This window comes from Phytophthora infestans, genomic scaffold (assembly GCF_000142945.1).
Source record: "Phytophthora infestans T30-4 supercont1.6 genomic scaffold, whole genome shotgun sequence".
NCBI lineage: Eukaryota > Oomycota > Peronosporomycetes > Peronosporales > Peronosporaceae > Phytophthora > Phytophthora infestans.
In genome coordinates, this window is record NW_003303753.1 from 2,548,712 (window position 1) to 2,569,237 (window position 20,526).

A 20,526-nucleotide genomic window follows, 5' to 3' on the forward strand; every position below is an offset into this window, starting at 1 on the left:
CATGGTCTCCCATGTGCTGCGCCCGCTTCGAGACTTCGCACCGAGCTACTTCGACGACATCTTCGTGCACAGCCGCGCTGAGGGTGGTCTCAGCGCGATAGAAGTCCACTTGAGGCACTTAAAACAGGTCTTCCAAGTGATGCGCGAGAACAAGTTGTACGCGAACCTGAAGAAGTGTATCTTCTGCGCGCCGGAGATTCCGGTGCTGGGCTGCTTCGTGGGCAAGGACGGCGTTCGCGCCGACCCGGAGAAGGTGTCCTCTATCTGCGCATGGCCGTCACCAAAGAACCCCACTGAGTTGCGTCAGTGGTTGGGGCTAGCAAATTATCTCCACAAGTACACGAAGAATTACGCCGGATTGATCCAGCCCCCCTCATCACTCCTGAAGAAAGATGCCACATGGGTCTGGTCACCCGCGCACCAAGCCGCCTTCGACTCAGTGAAGAAGAGCCTTGCTGAGGCGCCGATCCTAGCTCTTCCCGACGACTCGAAACCATATCACGTCGTTTGCGACGCGAGCGACTTTGCCATCGGCTGTGCGCTGATGCAGTTTGACGACGAAGGACGTGAACGGGTCGTCAGCTATCAGTCTCGACAGATGAAGCCAGCGGAGCGCAACTATCCTGTCCACGACAAGGAGCTTCTCGCGATGCGCTACACTCTGATTAAATTCAGAGTGTACTTACTCGGCGAGCAAACCTTCGCAGTGTATACCGATCACGCATCGCTGAGGACAGCGATGAAGAGCCCTCATCTTTCCCAGCGAATGGCTAGCTGGTTGTCGTTCTTCTCCGAGTATAATTTCGTGGTTCACTACAAACCCGGCAAGAACAACATCCTTGCAGATGCTCTGTCTCGTCGTCCAGATTACGACCCACGCGATTCGCTGGGTCGACAACCGCTGCATGATGAAGACGACGAAGACAACTGTGCTATGTGCTTGGCGTCGGGATTGAACCTGACGAGCGTGTCTTCAGAAACCCCACTCCGCGACGAAATCCGGACTGCGTATGAATTCGATCCGGTCTATTCGAGTATTCTGGAACATCTTCGCTCGCCCAGTGAAAAGACACTGAGTTCTTTGTCCCGCTCCACACGCCATCAGATCGATAGGTATCGGATTGAAGACGGGCTGTTAACGTACAGCATCGATCGCTTCGATGCTTCGCGTGTAGTGGCTCCCAACGATCCTGACTTGCGCTCGCGGATCATCCACGAGTTCCACGATATCCCCCTTGGCGCTCACTTGGGCCGTGAGAAGACATTCGCCGCAGTGTCGCGCGACTTTTACTGGCCCCACATGTATAAGTGGGTGCGCAAGTGGGTGAGGACCTGCGAGATCTGCCAACGCGTGAAACCGTCCGCGTCATCGCAGGCTCCCCTGCGTCCCTTACCAGTGGCCACCGAGGCATGGCGCTCGGTGACGATGGACTTCGTCTTTGGCCTCCCACCCGACTCCGCCGGGCGCTCCGGTGTCCTGGTATTCGTCGACAGGTTCAGCAAGATGGCTCACCTCATCCCGGTTCCGGATACGATCACCGCGGCCGATACCGCGGTGCACTTCGTGGATGCAGTCTTCCGTCATCATGGCATGCCCGAGTCCATTGTTTCGGACCGCGATCCGCGGTTCACGTCTGCTTTCTGGACGAAGCTCTTCGAGCTATCAGGGACAAAGCTGCTGATGTCGACGGCCGCTCATCCGGAGACGGATGGCCAAACCGAGCGAGTTAATCGCGTCCTTGAGGACGTACTTCGCAGCTATGCGACGTCGTTTACGAGCTGGAGCTCGTTCCTTCCGCTTGCTGAGTTCGCGCTGAACAACGCGGTTCACGCGTCGACTGGCTTGACTCCTTTCTTCGTCAACAACGCTCGGCACCCTCGCGTTCCAGCTCTCCTCGCCGTGGGCCGTCCCACAGCGCCGTGTGGCTCCACTCTGGGTGGGGGTGAAAGAGGCGACAACCACTTTGTGACAACTCCGGTTTCGAACCCACAACCGGTTACCATACCGGTTGCCGACAAGCCTTCTGCGCCAACACCGGTAATGGACCCTCAACCGGTTTCCATACCGGTTGCCGACTCCTCCTCGAGTGCAGCCTCATCTTCAGCGACTGTTAACGCAGTGACACACGCCCAGGCCAGGAAGGCCCTGACGACTCCCCGCGACGCAGTTTCCCCTCTCGCCTCGTGGACGAATCGTGCCCGGATCAGTCCTGGCACCGCTAACGCGGTGTCTCCATCAGCGAACTACGCGCCAAAGCAACCGGCATATCCGGCTGATAACACCGCTGTCTCAGACTTCCTCCTCCAGCGCCAAGCAGTCACCCGATACGTCCGCGACGCACTGCAGACGGCGGTCGACAAGCAGAAGGAAAACGCGGACAAGCGCGGCCGCAAACACACAGTAAAGTTCGCGACAGGAGATCGAGTGCTCCTGTCGACTTCAGGAATCAGAGACTCTGCCGTCACCAACCTCGGCGCGAGTAAACTCGCACCGCGCTTTATTGGGCCATTTACGGTGACTAAGGTTATTGGCGAGGCTTACACACTGGATATCCCCACGTCGCTGCGACTACATCCGACGTTTTACGTCGGACGACTCAAGCAATACCTGCCCGCTACGATTCCTTCTTCGACTCAGTCTCCTGAGCCGCCGGCGCATATAGCGGCCGCCCCGCCCGACGCGCGCGCCGAGCCATCGCGCCATTCACACCAGGCGCCTGCTCCACCGTTCCGCTCTGCAGACTACCATGTACCGCGCGCTCAAGAAGCCTCACGCGCGCCAAGAGTTCCCGATTCGACTGACGAGTCTCAGTCGCAGTCCTCACGGCCTTTGCAGCCGCGTTCTGGGCCTCCTCCGCCTCCTGATACGCCGTCCAGAAGCTCCCCGCGAGATCTTCCTCGCGGCTCCCAACCAGAACGTCAGTCGTATCAGCGGGACGGTCCCCCGCCGATTGTCGACTCAGCTGGCGAGATCCGCTGGATAGTCGAGAAGATTGTCGATCATAAAGACCCGCCCCGTCGGTCGGGGCAGCGCCATGTGTCCACCAGTCGCACGGCTCCCGCCGCGCGCCGCTATAGGGTACGATGGCTTGGCCTTCCGGCGGACCAAGATACGTGGGAGCCCCGCGCGAATCTCCTTCGCGATGTCCCGGATGTGATCCAAGAGTACGACTCCAGGCTTCCTGCGCCGGAGAGCGCCGTGAATAATCACGCGGCGGCCGAGAACGAGATCTCCAGTTTGCACGACCACGCGAACGTGATCGAGAACGACGCTGCTGGCGATCGCGCGAGCGCGACCGAGAACGACGACCCGATTTCTCGTAAAGCCAACGGAGCGGCGGAGATGCGCTTCGTCGAGATGAGTGTCGGCGCGAGCCGGCGCGACTAGCGGCGCTGGCCTTTTCGGACAGCGAGCGACGGTAACGCTGGATCCAGGCGTTCTCGCGATCACTGAGCGGATGCTCGGCGACATGGGCTCTCCACTCGTCCGTAGTCGGGCGAGACGACACACACCTCCTGCAGCCTTCAGCAACTCGCACGTAGCAGATGCGGTCGTCGGCGTTCCAAGCGCTGTCGCAGATTCGTACGCGCAGCTCGCCCAAGGAAAGGCCCCCGATGATTTCTTCCCGGTATGCGATCCAGTCGACGAGATTCTCTTCCTGCGCCTGCGTCCGGTTCCAGCGCCGGATGAAGGCGCACCACGACTCCTGCAGCGCACTGTGGTCGACGCCGTCCACCGGCTTCTGGCGCAGCGCACGAAAACGCCGGAAGAGGTCCTTCATCTCGTCCAGAGACTCCGGATCTTGCGCTCCGGAGATGTCATACAAGGGCCAGGGTCTCAGTGCCTCGTCCATCACGCGGGTGCCGCGTGCCGCGGTCGTCGCGCTCGTCAGCGATGTCGCCGTCGCTGGAATCTGCTGCTGTTGCTGTTCCATCGTCCGCTCCTGTTGTCTGCTGTGCAAGTCGTGTTGTACTTCTCCTGCGTGGCGCAGGATCTGTCTCGTCCCCGCCTCGTTCGTTCCTGTTGGCCACGATTTTCTTCTCGTTTCCCTTTTGATTGATTTGTTCCCCGCCCGTCGCGTATGTTGCGTAAGTGCAACTTTAAGAGGGGGGGATGATGTAGTGGGCCACGCCATTACATAAGTAGGTAGATTTTTATATTACAAAAGTAGGTGCAGCAGCACACGGCTAGCGTGTGCTGAACTGCCGTCATCCTATTGGTTGATATATGGGGAGCCAGACCCATTATCAGCCAATGAGGGTTTGACGTGTATTTGAGTGGTCAGGGCAAGCTGCCCTGGACCTAAATAAAAACAGAGTTGATTTTCCTTCAGACTAAGCATTTGGTTTCACTATCGCGGAGCTTGCACACTTCCTCATTATTACGTGTAAGCTAGTAACGGACACTATAGGCCCGTTACATAGGATTTCGCGCGCGGGATCCGCTGATCCGTACGCGCATTGCCGATGGCGGTCGCTGCCGCGTTGGGCATGCTCTTGTTCTACAGATAATAATAGAGGTGGCATTGTCCTTCAGATAAAATTACGTCGTAATGGTGCCATGCTTGACAAATGCCTTTTTGCTGGTTACAGTACATTTATAAGGCACCATTATCTAGGTGACGACGAGCTCCGAAATGCAAGAGAAGGGCTTGGCGTGCAGAAAGCACCGGGCGGGGTGGACTGACTCAGTCACTGTAAAGTACTGTACAGTTTACTTTAAAGTACATGTACCGGTATGAAGCTTCATCAAGAAGCTCATCATGAACATGAACTTCGTGTGCGGTAGGTTCTTTTTGACTCGGCGTAGTGATAGCATTTGTATCGCCACTTGAATTCGCACCGCGGCCACCTTGCATGCGACTCCTTGCCGCTCAAACTCCATCTTTGCGGCGGCGCTGTTGCTATCAGGATCATTGCAAACTTGATACATGTAATACATGTAGCGCGTCCTGTACGTGCACAGCAACTTGACTCCCAGCAGCTTTTCTGCTGAAAGGTCATTTGGGTGGTCGCGCAAATGGGAACTCGAAGAACCAAGGTCCACCTTATGTCCCATGCCGTTTGGGGCACCGCACCGCACGACCCGCGCCACGCCAGTGTTGCCCGATTTCGTTTGCTGCTCACTGTGAGCAGCTTCGCTTCATTTTCGAAGACTCTTCCACATAACTGTAAGCATTGTCAAAAGCATTACCGGTATTTACTTAACCTTTTAAGCAATAGGAAATTATTTATTTCAGCCACAAAAATCACTGAATGTCATAATTTATTTCCTGATTTCTTAATGTATTATTTATTTTGGGTACTGTAAAAAGTTATCTTACAAGTTTTTCAAAAGATCTGATTTTTGTCGAGCACTCTGTCCATCTCCAACATACCTCCCACTTCTCCTTTCTAGAACACATTTCGACACACTGATTTCCGATTCAGCCATGGTTCGTGTAACCCGTCCATCAGCCTAACATACTCTAATGCCCAAGTAGAGGCCTTCTACGATAGCCCCTGTTAGGACCAACGCGACGAGGTGATCCTTGAATATATCCGCTGCCGTTGGAGTACGGTGCAAAAGCAAACGTACCGGAATGGCTACACAAACTTCATGCAACATGTTCTACGCGAGCATCCTGACTACGATGTGGTTATGCTGGAGGCAACAGCAGCGCAAACTGCTCGATCCTAAGCTTCCTCCGTCATTCTTCCCAGAATCTATTCGGCTGGGTGGTGTAGCGGGTACGTATCCCCAAGTGTACCCCTAGCTACATGAAATTTGACACGTCACACTTCGGGATATTTGGTATAAGGTACCAAGGTCGTCCGAGGCCAACCATTGGCTGATGACATTGCTTTTCTTTAGGTGACTTCTAGTTTGTATATTTAGCTCAAGTTTAGTCTACCTATAAATATACTTAGTTTACAATTTACTTTAAATTGGTCACTACGCTCCATTTCGGTAAACGGGGACCTGTGAACTGCCGTTCACTGAGAGTTAGTAAACTCTCGGAAGCCAACTTCCTCTAGCGCAAGGTGCTGTGTGACCCCAGTTTGAGTCGGTTCGGAAGATGGCTGGTATCTTCGGGATGGAGGTTGTGACGGGGTCACACAGCACCTTGCACAGAGGAAGTGCTTAAATGTATTAACTACCCGAGTGAACGCTAGTCCACGTGTTCCCGGCCTCAAAGGGGACGGTTTGCTACTTAGAAGAGTAGATTTAAGACTGATGCATTTATAAGTAAGATAAGCTTGGGTCTCATACAAACTAGGGGTTACCTATAGTGGAGCTAGGTAATCATGCACTGACTGGCTCCGAGAGCACCTGGTACCGTGTACCAGGTGTCCACAAGAGTGACGGGTCACTCTTTATGTAACATGGGGCACACTGGATTGTACCCCGTTACCCCCCCCCCCCACTTAACTGAAAATCACCTGATTCTCCAATCACAACTGATTCTCCAATCAGAAGTGAGAGAATTAAAACACCTAAAAATAAATTCTCACAGTGAGCAGCCATGAGACTGGCGCGGCTCTCAGTCACACCCACAGTGACTTGTGCTTCTAAATCTCACTGGGATTTGCATCCCTATGCTCACAACTGTGTTGGCCGCAAAGCTTACACTCAGAGCTGCCTTAGATCCTGCGCTAGCGTGCGTACAGTGCTTTGGCACAGGGTGCAATAGCATCCGAACGTGTGGCATTCACCCACAGCTCGCATCAGAGGACACGACAGTCCTGGCGAACGCGTCCGGGGCATGGTGTCTCCCGCGAGGGACGACACCGAGAAGGGCAACACCTTCCCCAGCACTAGAGAGAGCTCTCAGCTCACCTCGGGTCATGCCTTTGGCTCCAGCAAGGATCCATCCTTGCGGCCGGGGCTTCTGCCACGCTCTTTTCGCGTCTTGGTCACTATACCAACGGCTTGTAGGTGTCCTTCATCGACACCGTGTGCCGTGACGGTACACAACCGTGGTGTAGGTGTCTCCCATCGACACTATGTATCGTATGGTACTAACCTTTCGTGCGGTACGCCCACCACAAGGTTGCCATGTTTGGCGGCAACAGCTTCTGCTGTGCTGTCGCCTGAACAAATTCATGGCCTGTGCTCGCATCATGCACGACGCATGTGCAAGCACAGTGTACAGGTCCATGGACCCGTACACGAGGTACGCTGTGTACGACACGTACCATAAGTGCTCCGTGCACTTCATGTGTGTCATGCACGACGATTTCATTACGTGGAACTCCTGGCAGGCTGCTCGACAGCAGCCAGTGCCGATGCACGGTACGTGCGTTGACTCACAGCATCCAGAGCGCATCGGGTCGTGGTATGGTGCATATCCTTTGCACCTATACCAGTGTCTGTCACAGACACCATGTACCTTGATGGTACTCGACCGTGGTGGGGCATATCTCACCACCATGCCACTGCGGCGTTGGTGTCTGGCATTGACACCGAGAACTCACGGGTACCAAACCATGGTGAGGCAAGCCGCCATCACCACGGTGTCATGCTCGGCGCGGCACCAGCTACGACTACGTGCATTGCCTCGACCACCACCTGGTCAGTTGTGTGTGCACTCGTGCACCACACTTGGGTTATGGCCTTACGGCCCATTATACCCGGCGCGTTGCGTACATCACGTACCGCAACCGCTTTGTCGGCGGGTGAGACGTTCCGTTCATCCTACTCGACAGGTCGTTCATGACCAAGGGGCCAGTGCGGTGATTGCACTAGGTCCGCGCCTCGCCTTCGTGTGCGGTTGCTTGCTACCCCAACACTGCTGATTCGCTCAGCGATTCCGAGGCACCTTGCGCCAGTGGCTTTCTTCGCCACTATGTCTTGTTCGGCTAGAGCTACCGCAATTCTAGCCCGACGGCTCGCCTTCAGCCTGCTGTCGATGTGCATCGACGCCTGGTTCCGTAAGGAACTTGGTCTTACCTCAAGACGAGGGAGGAAAGGTCTTTCCGAGCCTACACTTGAGACCATTGAGTCTCTCGTGGCTTCTAATAGCCACTGGCAGGCGCGACGGCTCTCCGCCTTGTGCACTGGGTCGGTATGGACGACGGCGTCGGCCGTGTCGACCGAAGGCATCCAGCCTTCGCGTCAGCAGTTTGGGTCTGCACGACTTGACGTCAATTGAGTTGCTCACGTCCGGCGAGGCCAAGACAACCTCGCGTCTCGAGCCAATGGCTCTGTGTGCGGAACTATGTTACCCGCCTTGGGTGTGGAGCTCTTTTACCCACCTTGGCTGTGTGGAACGCTGTTACCAACACCGGAAGCGCATGCAGCGACTTCCTTATCAGCTATGCTCTGAGTGACCTTACGTGGAACTCTGTTAACCACGCTTGGAGAACCAATTGTCGGTCTTCGCAAGCAGCGAAGCTGCTTGCGGAATTTGTTATCCGCAGTGTGGACCTATGTTACCCACCTGGTGACTGCCCTTCGGCACCGCCACTGTCGAAGCACATTCGGTGCGACAACCTTCGGTATCGGGATCAGCTGGCGCGGCAGACCCGCACACACACCGGACATAGTTGGTGTCCACCGACCGAGTCAGAGGTGTTCGGGCCCTGGACTCCATGTCGCTTTAAGCGACGTCGGCCAGAACAAGGTTCCGGCCCGACTTGTGGCGGTGAACGGGACGTGGCACTTTGTTACCCAATTCGTGATGTCTCGTTGAGGACATCAGAGGCACTCGAGACCTCGTGTGGTACTGTGTTAACCACACAGGAAGCGCATTCAGCGCCTTCCTCTGCAGTTAAGGTATGGGCGAGAGTGTGTGGGTCCGTGTTAGCCACACAGGAAGCGCATTCAGCGCCTTCCTCTTCCGTTAAGGTATGGGCGACCGTGTGGTCCTAAGTTATCCACCTGGTTAGCGCTTATATGCATAACCACTGTCGAAGCCCGTACGGCGCGACGGCCTTCGGCATTGGACGCTGGTGGTGTAGCAGGTCCACACGCCGGGCAAAAGACTCATGCTCGTAGCATTGCCGCAGTGGAGCATGGTCTTGCTGTACGCACAGCTGTCAGCGCGTTGACAGCTCTGAAACGCTTCTGCGTCCTGGTGGTCTGTATCAGACGCCTAAGTCATGACGGAGGTGGGAACATGACTCACCAATGCTCCGTCATAGACCTGGACTGGTAGGCCCTTCTCAGCCTTGCCACACCAAAGTCCGGGCTGTGCCTTATGTTCGGCACAGCCATGCTGTTCATGGCGAGAACTGCAAGCGACACCGAGTGCGCGAGTTCATCGAACCCAAACGCTCAGGTCCGTCGAGGACCATTGGTACTTCCTTCATCGTACCAAAGGCTAGTCCACCAAGGACCAGCCCACGACCGCCACTCTGACATAGTGTGCAGTCGGATGTCGCTATGCCAAGCGACGTTCCGGTGGCGTATCAACGCCCCAGAACTCATCAAACGTTCAAGGGGTACCGTATCCCCGTACACCGAGTGTACTACCAGCAGCCCATCACTGCCCTTCACCGGTTTGAGAGAACCACGTCTCTCTGGGCTAAGTCCCGTGGTGCGCACAACCTGCACACCCGTCACGAAGGCTTAGCGCTCTTCAGTAGGTCATACTGTCTCTACAGGTGGCCGGAGAGGCTTCGTCCACCCGGCCGTGGCCTGCGCTACCGGACTTGGGACCAACGGGCCGTCTTCTTCCCGAGGACTAGCGAGGGACACACACGCTGGTAGTGTCCATGTCCGCCGCATCCATAGCAGCGGACTAAGCTCTCGGCTGAGCTTAAGTCCATGGGCTCGGGCTCGCTGTACGCACCGGTATCAACGGGCTGCGTGGCAGCAGGAGCAACAGCGTCATTGCTGCGATGCTCCGCCTCCCGAGGAACGTCATTCTCATCGTGGCGATGTTCCTCTTCCCGAGGAGTACCAGCCTGCTTGTGGCTGTACTCTTCTTGGAGGGCGATTTGAATCGCCTCCTCCATAGTTGTCGCTTGCACCCGGAATAGCTGGGTGCGAGCAGAACCGACCTTCAGGTCGTCCATGAAGACTGTTGTCTTGACGTCTTCAGGCAGAGGATTCCCTGCCAGAGATACCACCAACGTGCGCATCTCTTGCGCGTACTCCTGCAGCTCATGTTTATCTTGCTTACACGCGAGAAAGCGTGAGCGCTGGCGAAACCCGTTGTTCACCGATAGAAACGCGGATCGAAGCTGCCCACACAGCTGAGAACAGGATGCAAAACATCCAGGTGATGTCGTCTCCCTGGTGTATGCCCAGTGTTTGGCACATTCACAAAGGTTGGACAGGGCACAAGCCACCCGAAGTGGCTCGTTCGAGATGAGACCAGCCTTTATGGCGATCTCAGCCACCCGGACCCAGAAGTGAAGGTTCTCCCCTTCCTTCCCCTCAAACGCGGGGACCTTCAGCCACACCGGCTTAGGCCTGGTTGCCTGGGGAGCGGCCATCGTGGCCTCCAAGCTCCCGCGGACATGAGCGATGAGACCACGCTTGTAGATCTCAAACGCAGTCACGCGTTCGTATTGCTCGACAGGCGTCGTCGCCGCCAAGCTGCGAAGGACATCTTGTCCAACGATGCCTCCCATCTTTCGAACAGACCCGTACTGTGAGTCGTTTAAGCGAGTTAGCTTACTTCGGTCCATCGTGGCTCAAACGCTGAGCGCAGAGGATTCGGGTAGCTCAATCTACCCGCGAATGTGTAGGATTGACTACGAGTGCTACCAAGTGTGACGGGGTCACACAGCACCTTGCACAGAGGAAGTGCTTAGGGGTATTAACTACCCGAGTGAGCGCCAGTCCACGTGTTGCCGGCCTCAAAGGGGACGGTTTGCTAGTTAGAGGGTAGATGTAAGGCTGATGTATTTATAAGTAAGATAAGCTTGGGTCTCATACAAACTAGGGATACCTATAGTGGAGCTAGGTAGTCATGCACTGACTGGATCCGAGAGCACCTGTTACCGTGTACCAGGTGTCCACAAGAGTGACGGGTCACTCTTTATGTAACATGGGACACACTGGATTGTACCCCGTTACAGAGGTCCTGCATAGCCTGGTGGAGTCAACACCGGCCGAGCAGCTCAAGCGCGTCAATGCGTTTGACGTTTACGAGCAGGGGCTCATCGCACATGTGCGGGAGCGCTGCAGGCTCCGGCGGCGGAGTTAAATCCGCCACACCTAAGCTAACACGGCTGAAGGCTAAGCCGTATGAAGGGAAGGAAGGTGAGAACCTTCACTTCTGGGTCCGAGAAGTAGGGCTCGCGATGGATGCGGCTCTGATCTCGACCGAGCAACTTTGTGTTGCTTTTGCACTCTCCAACCTTAGCGGTCGTGCTAAGAGTTAGGTGTACACGCGGGATGCAGCATCCCCTGGATGTTTCACATCCTGCTCAGCTGTGCGAACAGCTCTGAGCCGCGTTCCTCCCGGCGAGCTACGAGTATCGCCAGCGTTCACGCTTCCTCTCATGCAAGAAAGGGAAGCGCAAGCTGCACGAGTACGTCCAAGAGATACAGGAGCTCACGGCGTCCCTAGTGGGAACCCCACTCAACGAACACGTCAAGATGACTGTGTTCATGGACGGCCTTCGAGTGGGCCCAGCGCGTACTCAGCTGTTCCGAGTGCAGTCGAGCACCCTCGAAGAGGCGATTAAAGCCAGGCGCGCACGCCGGCCTCAGCATGGCCTGGGAATTCCTTGTCGAATCTCGGTCGAGCAAACCCCAACAGACCAGTTCCCTTGGAGCTCGGGTTTGCCGAGCAGCGCGACGTTCGCTGCTTCGGCTGCGGGAAGCCGAGCCACTTCAAGCGCGACTTCCCCGCAGAGGACTCCGCAGGCAGACTTTCACCAAGCCCGTCCTGAAGGGTCGCTGGCAGTAGCGAGGATCCCGGGGACAGGGTAACGCCGGAGGTCAGTAGGGGCGGGGCGCCCTACTGGGGAAGAACTAAGTATTCGTGTAGGGTGCGCGGGTGGCGCGTACCACGGAAACTTAGCCCCTGAGAGTCTTCGCACTTTCGAATCGGCGAAGAGCAGCGGTGGGTTGCTCGTAGTACACGAATGTGTACGGGGATACGATCACCCCTTTAGAATCTTGATCGATTCTGGGGCGTCGAAGAATTTCGCACGCCGCCAGACGGTTGCTCGTAATAGCAACAGGTTGTTCAATGCTTTGAGAGAAAGCAAGGGCAACGGGACGGTGTCAGTGCAACTGGCCGACGGGAAGGTCGTCACTGTCCCCAACGTCCAAGTGGATCTGGTCGTCAATTTGAAGGCTTTGACAGCCTCGAACAGCTTACTGTTCTCGATATGGATACGTACGATATGATCGTGGGCATGCCCTGGCTCGAGAAACACGAGCCCTGGATCGACTGGCGAGGCAAGGTAATCGGTGCCAGCCGCCCTGCGAAGCCGGACAGAGCATTGGTGAGTCATGTTCCCACCTCTGTCAGGACCCGGGGCGCCCGCGAGGGCTGCCAGGGTACCAAAGCATCCGGCAGATGCTTGGGAGTCGTCGACGTTTTTGACGACTCCGAGGATGCTTTGATGGTGGCAGGGCCCAGAAGAGGTGCTGGCCAAGAGGGTAGCTTAGGTCCACAAGCGGGTAACATAGTTCCGCAGACAGCTGCAGCTGTAGTATGATGGTGGCAGCGCCCAGAAGAGGTGCTGGCCAAGTGGGTAGCTTAGGTCCACAAGCGGGTAGCATAGTTCCGCAGACAGCTGCAGCTGCAGCTGTCACGAACGCTGGCAATAGCGTGTTCAAGGTGGGTAACAGAGTTCCACACACGGTTACCAGACCTTAACTGAAGTGGAAGACGTCGGATACGCTTCCTGTGTGGGTAACATAGTGCCACACACGGTCGCCCAGTCCTTAACTGAAGCGGAAGACGTCGGATACGCTACCTGTGTCTGCCACACGCGGTCGCCCAGACCTTAACTGAAGAGGAAGGCGTCGGACACGCTTCCTGTGTGGTTAACACAGTACCACACGAGGCCTCGAGTGCCTCGAATGTCGGCGCTCCGACATCCCCAGACGTGGGTAACAAAGTTCCACGTCACGGTCGCCGTCGACGACGACGCCGCCACCGCCGAATGTCGGATCTGAACTTTGTTCAGATCGACGTCGCTTCAAGCAACTCGGCGTCCAGGGCCCGGGCTCCTCCGACAACGCCGGCGGGAGAGTGTTATCACATCTTCGATGGCGAGACCGGCTTACCCGTCAAGGCATCTGGTGTTTACTTGTGTAGCGGGCTGAAGACAACCCGTTACTAAGCACACACTGTTGTGACAGGAAGCAGATAAACTAAACTATGATTGATGGGCGTGGCGGCATCGAGGCCGTCACAGCCATCAACGATAGTCTTGGGATCTGATTGACCACCATGCGCTCACGATGGCAACCGTGTGACAGAGCCCCGTCACAACTTGGAACCGTTGCCGGAGGCTGCAGAGATACTGAACCTCGAGGAAATGACGGTCGAGTCTTTCCTGGCCAACCTCAAGGCTGGAAAGGTTGCCAAGATGGTACTCATAAGACCTGCGACCACTCGGGAGGAGCTGGACGCCTCCTCTGTCTTGGACGGGGGCGTCCTGGAAGACTTGAACAAGCAGCGTTAGACGCGCTTGGGTTTCGAGATCCTTAAGAACCCCAAGGATCTGGTGTATCCTTTGGTGACGGAGTATGCGGACGTGGTGAACAAACACCCACCGACCCAACTCCCACCAGATCGATGCGTACGGCATAAGATTGATCTCGTGACTGACACAAAGTACTGTGTCATGAGGCAATGGCCTCTTCCGCGCGAACAGTGCGAGGTCATTGATGCCTTCTTCGCAGCGAAAGCGAAGGTAGAGCATGGTGCGGGAGTCGAAGTCACCGCACTCGACGCCAACTTTCTGCGTTCGGAAGCCGAACGGAAAGTGGCGTCTAGTCCATGCTTATAACAAGCTGAACAACGCGACGGTGCCGGCCCAAACACCAATCGTATGAAAGGATGTGTTGTTAAGCAACTTGGCCGGAAGCGTCTTGTACAGTGCGCTGGATTTGGTAGACGGATACTACCAAATCCTGATGCGTAAGAACGACATACCGCTCACCGCGGTGAGCACTCCAAGCGGTATGCTTTGGGAGTGGCTCGTCATGCCGCAGGGCCTGTCTAAACCCCCGGCGACGTTCAATCGCCTGGTGACGCAATTGTTCCGCCCTTTTCGAACCTTCGTACAGACGTACTTCGACGACGCCTTCGTTCATAGCCGTGCTGAGGGAGGCAAGACGACTATGTAGGTGCACCTGGGACACCTCCGTCGAGTGCTTGACGTGATGCGAGCGAACAAGCTCTACGTCAACATCGACAAGTGCGTCTTCGCGTCACCAGAGCTTAAGGTTCTCGGTTGCTTCGTAAGCAACGTGAGCGTTTGGGCTGACCCAGACAAGGTATAGGCCATAGCAGCATGGTCAACGCCCTGATCCCAGAAGGATCTTTGAAAGCGGTTGAACTTGACCAGTTACCTTCACAAGTACAGCGCAGGGTACGCGGGCTTCGCTAAGCCCATGTCGGACGTCCTTTCGAAGGACGCCGACTGGCGCTGGGAGAAAGAGCATCAGGATGCATTTGACAGCATCAAGGCCAGTCTCCAAGAGACCCCTATCCTGGCCCTGACGGACGAGACGAAGCCGTTTAGCGTCGTCTGCGATACCTCCGACTATGCCATCGGGTGTGCACTGCTGCAGACCGACACAGCTGGACATGTACGAGTAATTTCGCTCCAATCCAGGCAGCTCAAAGCCGCCAAACGGAACTACCCTGTCCACGGCAAGGAGCTCCTAGCAATGAAGTATGCCCTTGTGAAGTTTCGGGTTCACCTTCTGGGCTCACGGCCCTTCGTGATCTACACAGACCACGCATTCTTGAGGACGACGACAAATTCGCCTCCCCTCGCCCAACGGATGGCGAGGTGACTGTCCTTCTTCACGGAGTACAGCTTCCGCGTCGAGTACAAGCCGGGCACGCTCAACGTGCTTGAGAACGCCCTCTCTCGGCGTCCAGACTACGAGTTGGACCACATCACACGGGTGACAACGGATCTATATGAACGGATACGCATGGCGTATCTGGACGATGAGGCTGGCGCGCCTATCGTCAAGTTCCTCACGGCAGTAACGAGCGCGAAGTCCGACTGGCTTTCATCACGACAGCGCTCCCGGCTCCACCGATATGAGTTGAAGGATGGCCTCCTCTATTACCGGGTGGAGCCCGATGAACCTCCACGGGTGGTCGTACCCAACGCCGAGGATCTGAAGCTCGACATCCTCGCGGAGGCGCACGACGCGCCCTCCAACGGCCACTTGGGCCGCGAGAAGACTTCCTATCGGTCTCGCAGGCCTTCTGGTGGACCCACATGTACAAGTGGGTCGCCCGATACGTGAAGGCACGTGAAACATGTCAGTGGGTCAAACCCACCGGGTAAGCTTCGGCTCCACTACAGAGCCTGCCCGTTCCGGCTAACTGCTGGAAGTCTATGAGTCTTAACTTCATCTTTGGATTTCCCGCCGACGGACACGGCAACACCGGGATTTGTGTGGTCGTGTGTCGGCTGAGCAAGATGTACCATCTTGCTCCAGTTCCCGTTACCGTTACTGGCGAACAAACCGCAAGGCCGTTCATCGATGGCGTGTTCCGCTATCTCAGTCTCCGGAGACGATTGTCTCGGACCGAGACCCGCGGTTCACGGCTGCGTTTTGGGCAACGCTGTTTCCTTTATTGGGAACTCGTCTGCAGATGTCCACTGCAGACCCTTAGCAGACAGACGGCCAGACAGAGCGCGTCAATCGAGTGCTCGAGGACACTCTGCGCAGTGTGTGCGCGGAAGCACCACGTACGTGGTCGACGCAGCTTCCAGTTGTTGAGTTTGCGCTCAACAACGCGGTTCACGCGTCCACGGGGTTCACGCCGTTCTACTTGAACGGCTTCCGTCACCCCAGAGTGCCTATCACTCTTCGAGGAGACACTGACTCCTCTATTCTAAGTGGGGGAGAGGCTCGGAAAGCCCTTTCTTCCCAGGTCTCGGATGTGAGGCCAGTTTCGCTGCGGAAACAAGTGGAATCCTTTATGGATACCAAGCTGAGCGTTATCAGCAGGGTCCGCGATGCCATGGCAGCGCCTCAGGACAGACAAAAGGAGTACTCTGACAAACATGGAAGAGGAAACTTAAGTGTATTTAGGGGAGGGGGGCTTAGTGCTATTAGACATGAGGAGCCTACCGCTATACACTATCAGCTCTGTCGGCAGCAACAAGCTGAAGCACCGCTTCATTGGACCATTCGCAGTCCTGGCCAGGCATGGTGCGTCGTACATCATCGACCTGCCTAAGTCAATGACGACGCACCCGACGTTCTATGTTGGACGTCTTAAGCGGTACTTTGATCCGCAGGGAGGCTGCTAATTCGCAGACCCACCTTGGCCCAGCTCCTCGAAGCGAGGGTCGGCCACAGACGTCGACGAAGGCGTCGGGGCAGGCACCCAAGCCTCGGTCTAAACGCAAAAGCTGCGGTCAAGACCGTACGCAGGAGAGGCTCCGTACGAACGGACCCCGGAGCCATACGCCCAGTACGTTGACTACGCCGGGTACGCACCATACGCGTACGACTAGGAGTGCGCCGAAGGCGGCTCCGGACGTGACAGCAGAGCCTCAATACGTTGAATCATGCGAAAGGCCTCGTCCAGATCGGACGGAGAGGCTCGTCGGTCCACCGGCAGATGCAGGCTCGCGACCTCACGCTCCAGCAGGTCCAGGCGGCCCGCAAGACGAGCGAGCACGCCATGATTCCCGGCCTGGGCTGCAGCATCCCCGCCAGTCCTAATGTCAAGTGCAATCTCAAGCACGAGGACGCGTTGACGAAGGCGGTCAACCTCAGGGCCCTGTGTCGGACCCGCAGGAAAAGCACTCGGACGAGAGTAGCGTTCGGGAGGCGCCGAGTACTCGTACTACGAGGGCACCTCCACCCCTGCTTGACCGGAATGAAGAAGGCCACTACCACGTGGAGCAGATTCTTCAGGAGCGGCGGTGGCGCGGTAAGCGACAGCTCCTCGTGAAATGAAGGGGTTATGCCCACTCCGAGAGCTCGTGGGAGCCGATTAAACGGCTCCATGCTGACTGCCCGAAGGCTGTCGCAATCTGGGAATAGAAGCGGTGGCAGCTTCATAAGTAGCTCGGGGCTTCTTGTCCGAACGGGGCTCGGACGCTGACGACACTCCGTACCCGCGCTCATCGTGAGCGCTAGAAGCCGCGCGCTTCAGAATGTCCATTGGCAGCATGCGCTTGCTAACCATGCGGGTAAACCGAACACGAAGATCACGCTAGTCCAGGATGCGGGACAGCATTGCTGATCTTCATGGAGCTCCCGTAACTCCGAGGGCGAGTACTTGAGAGACTCCACCCGAGCCCAGAACATGTCCTCACAAGAACTCCAATTGGGATAGTTCTTGGGAAGAACCCAGGGGTAACCCCAAAGAGGATAGATACCACGCCGGTTCTCGGGCTTCTTACGACAGGTCGTGAAGTCCTTAAGGGGATACGGTGCGGCACGAGAAGCACACACCGAGCCGCCTCCAAGTTGTCGACAAACAAATGCTACTTCTGGACCAGGGTGCGTTCGTAAGCGCCCCTAGGGGTGTGGTCGCCAACAAGGCCACGAGGAGCGACGAGAATCTCCAAGAAAAGGTCAGCCCCAGAGCTCTCCTCGGGGCTGACGGGTGCCACCACCGAACCCCCACGCGCACGCTGGGCAGCTTAGAAGTCCTCCTGCTGCTGGTCGAGGTCATTAGTGATCTCCCAGGGCTCAGAAATAGCACCCTCTTCCTCCTCCTTCTCGTCCTCTTCATTCGAGAAATCAAAGAAATCCCGATGGGAGTACCCAGTCTCCTTCTCCTTGCGGAGTGGAGACTTCGAAGCCGTAGAAAGCTTGGCGCCTTCGGCTTTAGTGGCCTTAATACGCGCAAGACCATCGGCAAGCGAGATATGTTTGCGAGGTTTCTCCTCCTCGTCGTCGCCAGTTTTGGGAGTGCCCTTAGCCTTGGCGGCCGGGCTCTCAGAGCGCACTGACGTCCTGGGACTGTGATCCCCGTGATCACTAGCAAACGACTGCACGCTGTCGTCCTGTGCTCGCTGGGCACTGGGCAGTGCCCTCCCGTAGAGCGCACCTGAGTGGCCTCCTGGAGTGCCGAGCCTTTGCCGTGAGGCTTAGTGGTCTTGGCTTGCGCCTTTTCGTCAGCAGCCTTGAAGTGCGTCTTCGCACCGCTCTTCGCAGTGCCACGAAGCATGACAACGGTCGATGGGGAGACCAAGAAGAGGAGCGCAGAGACTGCTGTTCAAGGCTCTAGCTGTGAAGTGAGCCTCCGCAGCGCTCGCGCGGCCAAGTCGATGTTTTTCGGCTTTGAGAATGAAAGTTTGTGACGTACACTTCTTCATTCTGATTGGTGGAAAACCGAACCAAAGTGGGGGAGGATGTAACGGGGTACGTATCCCTAAGTGTACCCCTAGCTACATGAAATGTGACACGTCACACTTCGGGATATTTGGTATAAGGTACCAAGGTCGTCCGAGGCCAACCATTGGCTGATGACATTGCTTTTCTATAGGTGACTTATAGTTTGTATTTAACTCAAGCTTAGCCTACCTATCAATATACTTAGTTTACAATCTACCTTTAATTGGTCACTTCGCTCCATTTCGGTAAAAGGGGACCTGTGAACTGCCGTTCACTGAGAGTTAGTAAGCTCTCGGAAGCCAACTTCCTCTAGCGCAAGGTGCTGTGTGACCCCGTCACAATCTCAGTGTACAATTTCGCCAACTGCGTGACCATATTTGTCTCTTCCACACGTTCAGTTAGGATATCCGCAACCTCTTGGGGGGGGGGGGTAGTGACTACCCACTTGGAACGGCAGTAACGGAAGCCGATGTCGTGGACCATTTCGTCCTGCTTTAACAATTCGATCAGATACAGAACAATGTAATCATGAGGCCGTTAAAACGGGCGTCGTCACCCGGTTCTCCTGTCCGTTTATCTAACCATCGACATCTCAGTGAAGCCGCATGAGATCGGTCATGCGCGCCTCAAGGTTGATCGGAAGAAACATCTTCTCGGTGCGATGTGTCGTAATAAGGTTGGCAATATCGCGATCTCTACGATCAATGCTAGCCGTAAGGCGTTCGATGTTGCGATTGGCGGCTCGCAGCTTGCGTCTCAAGGACTGACTCTCGCCTTTGAGGACGCTCACGGGTATTGTGGTGGGTGTCTGGGTGCAAAATTCTTAGAGTGAGCGGAGGCTGGCTAGGAGCTGGATCTAAGCTACTAACCGCATTGTGAAGAGTATTCTTTATTATAGGGTCATCTGTTTGAAAATTTCCAATCGACAGCGAGCCAGAAATTGCTTTATGTGCTTGGCGCGTCCAGACTTTGTGAATTTTCGCGCGCTTTTCTTGATTGGTTTCAAACACCAGTCTCAGCTTAAAAGCAAATTCTTACAATTATCAACCCTTCTAGCCCGAGGTTTTATTCTATATTATACAGAAAAAGTAAATATCTTGATTAAAGTATATTTTCAAACCTGCGAGAGTTATGCTATTTTAACCCCCTCCGCTAGCTATGTCTAAGGACTGGGCAAGCCAAACACAAAACAGCGACGAAAGTGGACATTATATCACCAATGTATCCAACATCTGCGCGGAGTGATTACCGCAACCGTAAATTGAGACATTTATGGTCGTTTTAAAGACTTTATGGTTGCGTTACCCAAATTCATAAATTACCTGTGAAGCTAAAATCCAAAAAAAAACGCTTCCGTCTTAGGTACGTATCTGTTCTTTTAAGTTCGATTCGTTTTAAATACGATCATTCTAAGCCTCCCATTTCAGAAATTGCGCGGGAGCGAGAAGAACGCGCGGCTACGCCAGGAACACGAGCTCCACACCCGACGCTGACGCCACTGAAGACCCATGAGTCGTGCGCAGGACGCGGCCAAGCCTGGTACGTACTGCAGTACTTGCGCCTGACGCAGCAAAAGTTAGTTTGACCTTATGTGCCATATTGTGGTTGTTTGCTATAACTGTGAGCTGTGATTTGTACTAGACAATACGTGGAAGCTGCAATTACATTATACGCGGTAAAGGCCAAGGTACAAGCATGGTTCGAAGATCGGAAATGGTTGGAGAAAAACTGGCGGAAGGTATACTCCGATGTGGATCTATTTGCTGTGGAGACTGAAACGAGTGGGATATCAGTTGATGCTGTAAAGGAGCGACACTGCACCATGGCAAACGAGGTGATTTCAAAGTTTTCATCCAGTCGACTGAGTTCTGAAATACACGACACGGTCGGGTAAGGCCTGCATCGCCTTCGAAAACGTTGTTGGTGGACTCTGTAGAGGATGGCTGAATGATAGCCCAATTGACTTCTGTTTGGAATTCATTGGAAGCACGATGCGGGATTGCTACGTCCTGTCATCATTGACGGCAGCTGTTGGATGGCCAAAGACACCAAACACGCGTATTACTTCTACC